Source organism: Geotrypetes seraphini, chromosome 4 (assembly GCF_902459505.1).
Source record: "Geotrypetes seraphini chromosome 4, aGeoSer1.1, whole genome shotgun sequence".
Classification (NCBI taxonomy): Eukaryota; Metazoa; Chordata; class Amphibia; order Gymnophiona; family Dermophiidae; genus Geotrypetes; species Geotrypetes seraphini.
In genome coordinates this window covers 95,086,766-95,099,553 of record NC_047087.1, presented here as the reverse complement: position 1 = coordinate 95,099,553, position 12,788 = coordinate 95,086,766, and the positions used below count along the sequence as shown (strand labels likewise).

General features: G+C 43.4%; 1 protein-coding gene across 5 annotated transcripts in view; it reads left to right on the top strand.

Annotated features, from left to right (window-relative positions):
• The window catches only part of LOC117359013 (putative protein FAM172B), a 37,272-nt gene that overhangs the window by 3,246 nt on the left and 21,238 nt on the right, over positions 1–12,788 (top strand). Inside the window, exon 1 of one of the 5 annotated variants that reach the window (XM_033941084.1) lies at positions 229–341. The exons of the other annotated variants lie outside the window; for them this stretch is intronic. The gene's annotated coding sequence lies outside the window, so the exon portion shown is untranslated. Of the gene's footprint in view, positions 1–228; positions 342–12,788 lie in introns of those variants that run through there. 5 annotated transcript variants of the gene reach the window in all.

Below are 12,788 nucleotides of genomic sequence, written 5' to 3'. Positions count from 1 at the left end.
AAAAGGGAGAAAAGACCTCAAAGACCTTGATGCCAGAACTAAACTTTTACAGTTCTTGACTTAAATAGGTCGAATCTCAATCATCAGTCTAAAGACTCCCAATTGTGCATTAGCTGTGCTTGAAAAACTTTTCAACCAGTAATTCTTAAATAAAGCACCATTAAAATAAAGCAGCACTTATCTATGTTTGCAGAGATGTGCCACATTTAAACTGCAGCACTGCTTCTCGAACCCTAAGGGCCCTCCGATTCACCAAATTGCTGAGGCTTCGTTAGGGGTAAAGTGCTGAAAATTGTCACGATTGACTTACTCTTGAAAATGGCGCTATTTTTTGCGTCAAGGTATGTACTGGATCCTCCCTGAGCTCATAAAAGAGTTTACGGAATGGTTGACTTTAGAATGGCAATTCATGTTTCCTTTGAGATTAAGTCATGTTCTTAGTATCAAAATGCCTAGGTTATATAAAGATCACAGAATATTAGTAGATACATGGAAAACATTAAGATATGTTAATGATTTAACACCTATTTCAATACTTAAATCAACATATCAGACCATATGGCTAAACTCCAAGATTAAAATTGGCGGATATAAGGTCATCTGGAAATATTGGATGAAGGCAGGTATACGTATTTCTAATGGTAAGTTGCTTGACTTTTCACAATTGCAACATAAATATGATCTTAATAAATCACAAAATTATAAATAGTTGCAATTGAAGCAAGCCATTCAGGCAGGGTTCCCTGAATGGAAAAATCTTAGTGATAAGTACAGTTTGCCTTTCTTATGTTTTCAGGTAGACTTTCTGGGACACCAGGCTGCTCAGTGGTACAAATTAATATCTGGATTTATGAATTAAAAAAACAAAGACTGGAGCATTGAGATTAAGCATCAAATTACTGAGTCTCAATAGCCACGAATTTGGTCTTGGAGGATGAGATGTACAGTGTCTGCATCTATGAGACAAATTTGGTATTTTCTGTTACATAGAGCATTCTGGACCCCGGTACGTTTACAAAAATTAGATTGCTTTAAGTCTAATAGATGTTGGCACTGTCATCTAGAAGCTGGCACATTGGATCATTTATTGTTTTTTTGTTCTCTAATATATAATTTTTTGGAAATCTATTTGGAGTCAAATTAATAATTTACTTGAGAATCCGGTAGCGCTTTCATATGATACGATATTATTTGGCACATCAATGAGGAAAAAGAGTCAAATATCCTCTAAAAACAATAAATTATTACTCATAATGACAAGAGTTGCCATTCAACAAATTATGAAATAGATTAAGTTATAATTTCTGGTGGAATTCATTGTGCCATATTTTTAAAATGGAGAAAATATTAGCTATTCAACAGGGACGCTATAATAAATGTATTGATGTTTGGGAGCCATTAACAAATTATTGTAAGGATTGATTATATTTAATTTATTTCTTCCCCTTTTATTTATTGAGATATGGGGTGGTGAGAGGGTGGGTTTAATTTCAAATTAATCTGAAATTATAAAGTTATATTGAAGGGAAGGTGGGAAGGAGGAATTATATTATGATTCAATACATGTGTGATCAAAAAGTGATATTAAAGTATATATGTTTGTATTTTATTATAATCCACTTGTTGAAAGTATAAAAATAAATAAAGAATTTAAAAAAAAAGAAAATGGCGCTATTTTCAAGACTTAAAGAATGTTTTACAATTGTATTAGCCATTTCCTGCAATCTTGCCAAGTGAATGTGCCACTGTATTTGAGACCTCTATTTGTTTAGTCTTCTAAAACACTAAGGCCTGGATTCTGGAAATGGCACCTACATCATCTGGCGCCTCCAAAAATGGTGCCAGCCACACATTGATCACGTGTAGGCGCTGTTACCAGACTCAAGGCTATGTCAAACTTGGGCCTCCATTTACAAAACCGTGATAGCTGTGTGTAGCACAGGGAGCCGCATTGAATGACCCGTACTGCTCCCGACGCTCATAGGAGCTCTTCGAGTGTCGGGAGCAGCGCAGGTCATTCAGCATGGCTCCCTGCGCTTCACAGAGCTATCGCAGTTTCGTAAAAGGCAGTCTTAGGCACCAGTAATGTAGGCCAGGGTTTAAAGGCCTACATTACCGGCGCCTTTTTTTGATGGCGAATCATGCCTAACGGCACCTAAGGTCATTTCCTGCCTTTATTACACCTACTTTGACCTTAGGCACTGCTGGTGCCATTCTTGGATGCAATTCTAGTACCTACAATAGTAGGTGCCTCCTAGCGCCTACCTCATGGTCAATTACCGTGCTGATTAAAACCAATTAAAGAAATTAAATTAGGCAGCGGTAGGGCACCTAACTTATTAAACCATTTCTAGAATCCAGGCCTAAGTTTTTTCTAGGAGATCCTTTTTGTGATTATGACCACTGGTACCTCCTGTTAAGTTTTTCACATATCTGTGCTCTATCAGTAAAATGAGATGGACACACTCATTCAGGATGTGTCTTGTATAAAAAAAGAATCTTTATTTTAAGAGAGAAAATCAGCTTAATTTGTGTGGAAATCTAGCATTCAGGCAGCTGGGTAATTTCATTTGGCTGGACAATAGGGTTTAATTAGCTAAATATACTTCCACATTCTCATTTAAAGGAAAGCCTGCTTGACATATGGCTTTTACAAGATTCTCACTTGTAGTTTACTAGATGACAGAGGCAAATTAGCAAAGGTGTCAATAAATGCTGAAAAGCCATAGTGGTTTACTTCATGAAACATGTAGTTAGTTCTCTGGTTTCCTTTTTTAAAACAAAATTATTTGTTATAACTGAATAAGTTATAAGTTTACTAAATATTTGTTTTAAAATTCTCTGAAAACATTTGGCATGGTATAATAAATTTTAGGCAATTGAATCCCTTCCTGAAGTTCTTACTAAGTGGAAACTTGGCATAATGGGAGTTAATATGGCACTTGACCAAAATCCTGAATGTCTGTGAAGGGAGTATGATTTGAACTCAGGTTTCCAGAGTATTATTCTAAACCAGGGGTTCTCAATCCAATTCTCAGGACATATCTAGCTAGTTAAGTTTTTTAGGATACCCATAATGGATATGCATGAGATAGATTTGCTCTCACTGAAGATAGCACATGTAAATGTCTCATGCATATTTATTAAGGGTATCCTGAATCTTGAATGGCTTGGTATTTCCAAGGGACTGGGTTGAGAACCCCTGTTCTAAACACTAGTTCATTTTCTCTTATGTTTAAATGATTTTTATTATTCCAGCAGTAAGAAGCAAATACAAACAGCAGTACCATTCAGGAAATAACATTTTCAACAATATAATCAGTTCCCCTCCCATCCCCCCTCCCCAAGAATCCATGGCCAGTCCAACAGCTGAGAGTGGGAATAAAATCTTAAAGATTCAAAAGTCTACTGCGAGCACGCGGTGTGAGGTCCTGCCAGAAGTGCTCCCACACCTGACAAAATTTGCGACCCGGGCCAAGAGTCAAGTCTTCCACCATGCGTCTCTCCAGTGTTGCGTGCATTATCATTAGGGATCTCCATTGTGCATATGACGGGGGATCACGGGAGAGTCAGTTGGTGAGAATGGCTTTTTTCCCCATCAAAAGGGCTCTGGAGATAAATGCTGACATTCCCCTGGGTTTGGGCGAGGCTATATTATAAAATCCAAATAACGCCGGAAGCCATCGCCTTCCCCAAAGCGATGTGGTATATAGGCCAAGATGTCTCCAAAACTGTTGGATTGCGGGGCAGGCCCAAAACATGTGACTCAAAGATGCGTGAGCCTGATTGCATTTCGGGCAAGAATGCGACGCAATAATCCCCATCCGGGCTGCACATTCCAGTGGAATGTAAAGTCTAAGAACAATTTTCAATTGCATTTCCCAGTGAGTAATATTGAGTGACACCTTCTGAATGTTCTTCAGGACCCGTTGTAACTGTTGAGCAGTCAACTGGAAATGGAAGTCCTCAGCCCACGCTGTCGCTAATATATCCAGATTCGTACTTGGTTGGCAATCCCGGATCCCCACAATATGAAATCGTAGAGGAATCCTCTGTTGGGCTGAAAGGCTGAAGAGTTCCGAAAGCGCCTCCCTGCAGACTTCAGTAAGGGCAGCCACTGGGAGGGACTGAACATAGTGACGGATCTGGTAATAGGCGAAGAGATCATTAGCCTGTAGGTCAAAAGTTTGTTGCAGCTCGGCAAATGTGACCAGATTCCCCTCCTCCGAAAACAGGTGAAAAAGATATTGTAGACCTTGTGCTTGCCACCTAAGAAAGGTGGCATTTTGCATGGTTCATTTTCTCTTAAAGCTACCATAATTCTGAATGCAGCAGGTTAAATTATATAGGGCTGCTCCTATGAAATTAGAGATCTGAAGCAATGATTTTGAATTCAAACTAAAACACTTTAATGCAAATGAATTCATTATTACAGTTGTCTTACCTGGTTTCATTTTTCCCATCATCAGCCCAAGTAGATCTTGCACCAGTTGTTCACATCTGCCTTAAACTTGCTGCTTTTCCTCCTTGAACTAGACCTTGGCTTTGCAGCAATATTAATTTGCTTGAGTGCATAGTATGACTCCTCCCCTCATTGTGACCAGTGGGTGTGTTGTTCAGTGACTCATTGAGATACTACACTCTGCCCTGGCTAAAAATTATTTTATGGCTGCACAGGCTTAGATTTTTTTGTCCTATGGAAATATAATTTAGAGTTAGGATGGCCATATGTTCACTCATCTAATAAACTTTAATGACTCTGTATGAAATTATGTAACTTAATATAAGTACAGTATTTGCAAGAGTGTGAGTGTGCTATAGGTTTTTGTATACTGATCTTTTGTAGGAGTCTTTTGTAGGATCTTTTTGTAGATGACATGTTCTTCGGTCTTTTGTAACAAAAGCAAAAAGTTCATGCAAAGTTTAATGGAGTCTACTTTCTGGAATATGCATGGATGGATGGATTAAACAAGTGTTTTTTCAACCTTTTTACACCCGTGGATCGGCAGAAATAAAATAATTATTTTGTGGACCGGCAAACTACTAGGACTAAAATTAAAAAACCTCGTTTCCGCCCCATCTCCGCAAGCTTGATCCCCGCAAATCATCTGATCCCATCTACGCAAGTCTCAGTTATGATTTTATATTGAATGTATTTTATTAAAGTACTAGTCTTTAAGCCCATTACATTAACGGGTGCTAGAATAGATGTGTGTGTCTGTCTTTCATTCTTTCTCTCTCTCCCCTTGGCCTTTGTCTGTCTGTTTATGTTTATTTGTTTCTCTCTCCTTGGACACTGGCTGTCTCTCCTTAGACGCTGGCTGTCTCTCCTTGGACGCTGTCTGTCTGTCTTCCTTTCGGTCTGTCTCTCTAGCCCCCTGTGTGTCATTCTTCATGTCTGTGTCCTTGTGTCATTCCCCCGCCCCCCCCCAGAGCAAAGCTGTCTGCCCCCAGCATACCCCTTCCCCCAAAGCAGCCCACTTTTCCTCTCCCTGACTGTCTCTCCATGGCCCCCTTCTGTCTTCCCCCCCAGATCAAAGCTGTCTGCCCCCCAGCACACCTCTCCCCTCAAAGTAGCCCCTTTCCCTCTCCCTGACTGTCTTTCCATGGCCCCCTTATGTCTCCCCCCCCCGAGCAAAGCTGTCTTCCCCCCAGTACACCTCTCCAACAAAAGCAGCCCCCTGTACCTGCTCTCCCCAACACCAGTCCTCATTCTCAGGCTGAAGGAGCCATAGGGTTTGGCAGCTTCCCTCAGGGTTGCCCGTCTCTTCCTCCTGTACACCTCCCCTTTCCAGAGGGACTTCATGAGCAAAGTGGTGAACAGCGCGGCCCCCAGCGTGAGCAGGCAGACCCCGCCAGCACACATCTGTCCAGATGCACCCCGCCACTGGCACTCTCCTGCACCGGGCTGGGATCTCGCCGCGCTCCTTCTTCGCCTCTCGCAGCACCGTATGGGAGACGACCACCAGCACCACCCCGGCCACTAAACGGATCACGGCGCTGACGAAGCCGTAATCTGTCGATCTGCCTTGGGTTTCGGCCACAGGGTACTCGTGGTGGGGGATCGGGGGCGAGCTGGGCTGTACCTCAGTTTGGGGAGACCCGTCCGTCTCCGGGCGAGTGGAGGGAATGGGCGGCTCCTCCCCCAGACCGCGCCAGTTCGCCTCTTGCCTGAGGGTCGAATAGCCTCGGCTGGGTGGAGCAGGGCTACCCAAAACACCGGAGGTGCTCGGCCTTTGTGTGGATTGACAGCGACATGTTGCTGTGCCTTGGCCATCCCTTCCCTCTGTCCTGCAGTCGGCACACCCCCGGTCCAGCCTCTGGTAGTGATCATCATCAGACTGTCCTTTGCCTTTCTCCAGGTGCAAGAGCTCCAGACACGCCATCAAAAAGCACTGCTGCAAGTCTTTTCAGGATTAAAAGCGGCCTGCTGAGGTTCGCGGCCGGCTGTAGCGAACCTCGCAGGCCGCTGTCCACCTCAGTAGCATGTTCCCTCTGACTTTGAAAAAGTAGCTACAGGAGTGGAGGTGGTTTGAAGTGATTTGAATTGGGAGAATTGGATAAATTGGGAAAGGGTGGAAAAGGGAGGTGAGGGCAGGGCTCTTCAGGAGGCAATGAATACTTATGCTCTTTTAAATGTATGGTAGAGAAGACACCCAGGGGTACGGGAATATTCTTGTTTCTTCCCCAGTATGGTTCTTATTCCAGAATAGATTTCTTGCTGGTGGATGAGCAATATATTAGTAAAATTATGTCAATAGGGATGAATATAATCATGCGGCAGTTTTTGAAGTGGTGAACTTGGAGGGAAGGAATGTAGGACAGAGGGGGAGTTGAGAGGTTAAGTGTGGGACTTTTGGGTAAGAAAGGAGTAAGGGAATCTTTACTGGCTGCTTGGAAAGAGTTTCTCCTTTTTAATGATAATGCTGAAACAGCAGTGGGGACTCTCTGGGATGCAGGGAAGACTTTTATAAGAGGGCAGTTTTTACAAATTGCAGCTACACACAAGAATGCTAGAAAGGCTGAGCTAGTTGTTTTGAGGTTGGAATTTAAAAAGCTCATCCCAATCCAGGAATAAAGCTGTTTATCAGAAGTTGCTTGCTATCAGACAAAAAACAGAAGTTCTGGAAGTACCGTATTTCCCCCATAATAAGACAGTGTCAAATTAATTTTGGGCCCAAAAAACGCACTAGGTCCTATTTTCAGGGTAGGTCTTATTTTTTTTTGTATACAATAATCATCTCTCCCTTCCTCTCCTCCACCCCAATTCTTCATCTGTCATTTCTCCCCCTCCCTCCCCCCCACATGTGCAGCATCTTTCTTCCCCTCTCACCCATCTCCTTGCGCCTTCCTTCTGCAGCATCTTTCTATCCTTCCTTCCCTCCTATCCCCCGTACAGCAGAACCTTTGCACAGCATCTTTCTATAAGAACATAAGAAGTTGCCACCACTGGGTCAGACCAGAGGTCCATCGCGCCCAGCAGTCTGCTCCCGCGGTGGCCCATCAGGTCTGTGACCTGTGAAGTAGTTCCTGACCATTTCTGTAACCTACCTCTATCTGTAACCATCCATCTATCTGTAACCCTCAATCCCCTCATCCTTTAGGAACCTATCTAAACCTTCCTTGAAACCCTGTAGTGTTCTCTGGCCTATCACAACCTCCGGAAGCGCGTTCCATGTGTCCACCACCCTCTGGGTAAAAAAGAACTTCCTCACATTTGTTCTAAACCTGTCCCCTCTCAATTTCTCTCTCCCTCCCATCCCTTGTGCAGTAGAACCCTTGCACAGCTTCTATCCCTCCCTTCCTCCCATCCTCCCCCGCCATGCAGCCAAACCCCCGCTGACCCTTCTATCTCTCCCTCCCATCCAAACCCCACCGACTGCAAGACCGACATACCTTCTTCCAAACAGCAGCATCGGCAGCACTCTAAACAGGCTGCTTCGCAGCCTTCTGCTGGGGCATTTCCTCTGTCGCAATGCAGCACACTGAACACCCCGGCAAGAGAAGGCCGCAAAGCAGCCTGTTTAGAGTGCTGCCGACGCTGCCGTTCGGAAGAAGGTATGTCGGTCTCGCGGTCAGCGAATTTCAGATGGGAGGGAGAGATAGAAGGGGGATTTGGCTACATGGCGAGGGAGGGGGGAGCGCTGCTGCTAGGGCTTATTTTCGGGGTAGATCTTATTTTCGGGTAAACACGGTAGAGAGATTGAATTCCTCACAAGACTAACACTTAGATCATATTTAGGGCATAGTATTAGGGCAGGGAAATTGTGTGCCTGGCAGTTATGTAAAATGAGAGCTTCTAGGCTGGTGAAAGAAATTGTTGGAGGGGATGGGGTAATCCATTGGACCAATGTAGAAATCGCAGAATTTAAAATTTTTTTATCATTTGTATACTTCTGAGGGAGTGGGAGCTAAAGAGGCTTTGTAACAATATATTGACTCTAGTCAGTTGCCTAGAGTGGAAGAGGAAAATCACCTCCAACTCAATAGACCCATTGTGGCTGCTAAGTTATGGAAGACAATCAAGAGCTTGACCAGGGGTAAAACTTGTGGGAAGGATGGCTTCCCAGCAGAATATTACAAATTAATGATAGAGGTGGTTAGTGAGATTCTGGCTAGAGTGATAAATAATTCGCTGGGGGGTGGTGTCTGCCATCAATATACAGAGCCAATGTAGTAGTATTACATAAAGTAGGGAAAACTCCTGAGAAATGTGCTAGTTACAGACCTGTGGAGGGGCATAATCAAAAAAAGGTCTAATTCCCCTTTTCGCCTTGGCCCTAAACGCTGAAAGTAGAAGCAGGGAAAATGTCCATTATTCAAAAAATGGACATTGGCACCTTTAGAGATAAGCACTGCTGGAGAGGCATACCTAGAGACTAATATTTCTCAAGATAAGTAGTTTGTCAACTTTTTCATTATACCGGATAAGTGCCTATGACTAAATATACGTTGTAATAATGAGACCTGAAATATGGAGACACTGGTGTAAATTTTAAGGTAGTAATTTATAAATTTGAAAAGAAGAAAAAAAGTTTCTTTAAAAAAATAAGGATAAAGTATAGAATATGAGTTCCACCACCAGACCCTTTGGCCAATGATTGGAGCAAGGAGAAACAATACTACGCTAATTTTTCCAGTTTGTGATAATACAACTGTGCGTAGGCTCCAACTCTGAGGCCCCTGGAACTACATGCACTTCTCTGGTTGAGTGTTGTGTTATATATTGTATACTAGCTGATGCCCCGGCGTTGCACGGGTATTTAATTATAGCAATAACACTGTAAATGGATTCAAATAAAGATACTTTATAGTGGTGAATGAAAATATTTTTTTACAGCTTTATAAAAAGGACAATATTCAAATTATAATGTGAAATATTTGACAAAATGAATACAATACAACTAACACAAAACTTGATTATAAACAACATTTTTAGTTTCACCTCCAGGAGCAAGAACATATAAATTCTTGGGTGAACCCACCCTTGAGCAAGCAACATAGAGTTGACCATGGGAAAAACAGGGGGATCTTAAATCCACTCCACAGTATGTAATAGTCTGTCCCTATGATTTGTTGATTGTGATAGAGAATGCAAGTCTCACTGGAATTTGCAAGCTCTTAAACTGAAAAGGAAGATGTGTTGCAAGTTTCGTTCAAATCGGGCAAGCCGTTTTTGTGTTGGCAGCTTTTTACAATTTTTCCATTGACATGAATGGGTGAAATCAGATTTTCTGTTTGTAGCTCCGCCCACGTGTGCAGGTGGGCCGCGAGACCCCCAGAACATATCACCCCAGGTAGTGAGAGATCTGCATACCAAGTTTAGTTCAAATCGGGCAAGCCGTTTTTGCGTTGGCAGCTTTTTACATTTTTGCCATTGACATGAATGGGTGAAATATGATTTTCTGTTTGTAGCTCCGCCCACGTGTGCAGGAGGGCCGCGAGACCCCCAGAACATATCACCCCAGGTAGTGAGGGATCTGCATACCAAGTTTCATTCAAATCGGGCAAGCCGTTTTAGCGTTGGCAGCTTTTTACAATTTTTCCATTGACATGAATGGGTGAAATAAGTTTCGTTCGAATCGGGCAAGCCGTTTTTGCGTTGGCAGCTTTTTACATTTTTTCCATTGACATGAATGGGTGAAATCTGATTTTCTGTTGTAGCTCCGCCCACGTGTGCAGGTGGGCCGCGAGATCCCCAGAACATGTCATCCCAGGTAGTGAGGGATCTGCATACCAAGTTTCGTTCAAATCGGTCAAGCCGTTTTTGCGTGATCGCGGCACATACACACACACATACATACCTCCGATTTTATATATATATATATAGAAGAAGAAGAAGAAGAAGATAGAAGATAGATAGATTGCTGTTGACTTGGGATAATTTATTTAGATTACATTCTCAAAAAAACCCATCCAAAATGAGGGTTGGGGTTTTTTTTTTTGAGAATGGCCTGCCTCTACATTCAGTTGTTTAAACGCCCAGACCACCACTACATCTACACTTACAACACATAATCAACCAAAAAAAACCCCTAAGTCCCAAATGCCCAAAACAAGAGCTTTTAGGCGAAGGAGGAGCCAGTCCTTCGCCTAAAAACTGGATTCTGTAACTGGTGTCTGTCAAAAAAGAACACCGGTTACAGAATCCACCCCCCCCCCCAGCAACGATTGCGGCAGGAGAGATGGCTCATCTCTCCTGCAGCATGGTGATCCCCCATCCCCCGAGCCGCAGCACTTCAGGGGGAGGATCGCAGCAGGAGAGATGAGGCATCTCTCCTGCCACAATCCTCCCACCGAAGTGCCACGGTTCGGGGGATGGGGGATCGCCATGCTGCAGGAGAGATGCCCAATCTCTCCTGCCACGATCCACCCCCCCCCCCCCCGATCGTATCAGGCAGGAGGGAGCCCAACCCATCCTGCCCCAAAGCAGTCCCTAACGCCCGATCTGATATGGGCAGAATGGAGCCCAGGCCCTCCTGCAAGAAGACCCCCCTCCTGCCAGCGACCCCCCCTACCCCCTCACTAAGATACGGGCAGGAGGGATACCAGGCCCTCTTGCCCACGACGAACCTTTAGGCTTTAAGCACAATCTTTGATTTTGAGCATTTTATTTATTTAAAAATTATTTATAACCCGCTTATTCACAAATCTAAGTCTAACCCCCAGGTTCAGCTGTGTATAAAAGCTAAGTATATACTTTTGTAATAATTTCTTGACACTATTGTAATTGAAAAAAAAGGCATCTTTATGAACACATTTGAATTATCACAGCGTTTAAAAAAATCATTTACCTATGATGAGCTACCACATAAATCTCCCGCGTTTTTTAAATTTAACATAGCGGTGGAGTGGTGGGGCTGGGGTATTTCTGAGAAGATACTTATATGCATAGTACGCCAACCTAGCTGCTTATTTATTTATCTTGAGAGAGAGAGGGTTGGTGATAGACCTATAACTATACTGGTATTAAAGCTAATACTGAATTACTGAAAGCTTCATTAGTTTCCATTTGAAACAAGAGTTATATTTAAATTTGGATATATCTGTTATTAAGTTAACACATGGTCTAGTTCCAGATTATCTTGTTGACAATTTCATATTTATAGACTGTAGACATTTACTACAAAATTTTACTTGGTTCTCTTTTCATCTGTAAAAGGTTGTTCACATAGAAGATATTTTCATTTCCTTAGCAACAGTAGCAGATGAATCCAAAGACCAATGGAATAGCACGCATCTACCAGCAGGCGGAGATAGAGAAACTGATTGACAGGTGGTCCTATTGGCTGGCACTCCTCCTGTGTCTCCAGTATTCACTATCTCCCAGCTGGAAATGGTCGCTATTCAACTAGCTCCTGAATTCTGGCTGTGACTGGAACTTTATTTTCTCCTGTTGAGGTTTCTCTTCAGCGAGACTGCCATTCTGTTTCTCCTGTTGAGGTTTCTCTTCAGTGAGCTGGCAATGCTATTTCTCCTGTTGAGATTTTCTCTTCAGTGAGACAGGGGTATCCGGCTGAACGGTGCCGGCTTTAGGGGTTACACCTGGGCCCCCCCAGGTCCCTGCCTCACCCTCCCTCCATTGCTAGAGGGTCTGACTGGATCTCAATTTTTTTCTTCTTTCCCTTCTCTGTTTAAAAAAAAAAAGGAGACCACAGTTGCTGCATTCTGCTCTGTTAGTGCTGCTCATCCAGCTCTAACTGGCTTCAACCAGCCCTAACAACAAGCTTTTGAGTATGTCTGTTTGAACTTCAGGTTCTGTTTTGGAGTTTTAGTACTGTGGGTTCGGTCAATATACGTTTAAGGAATAGATATTTTATTGAGACTAAGTTTTATGACTAGAATCCGTTGAGGGAGCCAGGACTTTCCCGCACTTTGCATGCAAGCACTTGGTTTCCTTGTTGGTTACAGCGCGACAGTAGTGGTGCGATTTCATGCTTGTACTTGTACTCCTCGTTGAAGTCCTGTTTATTCCAAGGCTCTCTTTCGTCGGTGTTTGTCACGGCCATGTGCAGCTGATTGTACAGGTGCCGGTTTATAGCAGCGCACATGAGATGGAACGTGTTTTTTCCGGCGCTGTGGGAAGCACCCCACCGTTCTTCTGGTTATTCCTCGAGTCTTTCTTTCTATGCATGCCGCAGCAGGGTAAATTTTGCGGGGCTTGAATCCGACTATGTCTCTAGGAGCGTTGATGCGGCGGCCACGTGTCAGCGAGAATCAGGCGTGCACTTGGGTCTCCAGCGATGGAGGGAGAGCTGCAGCGTTCCGGTAGTTTATTTACAGCTGAC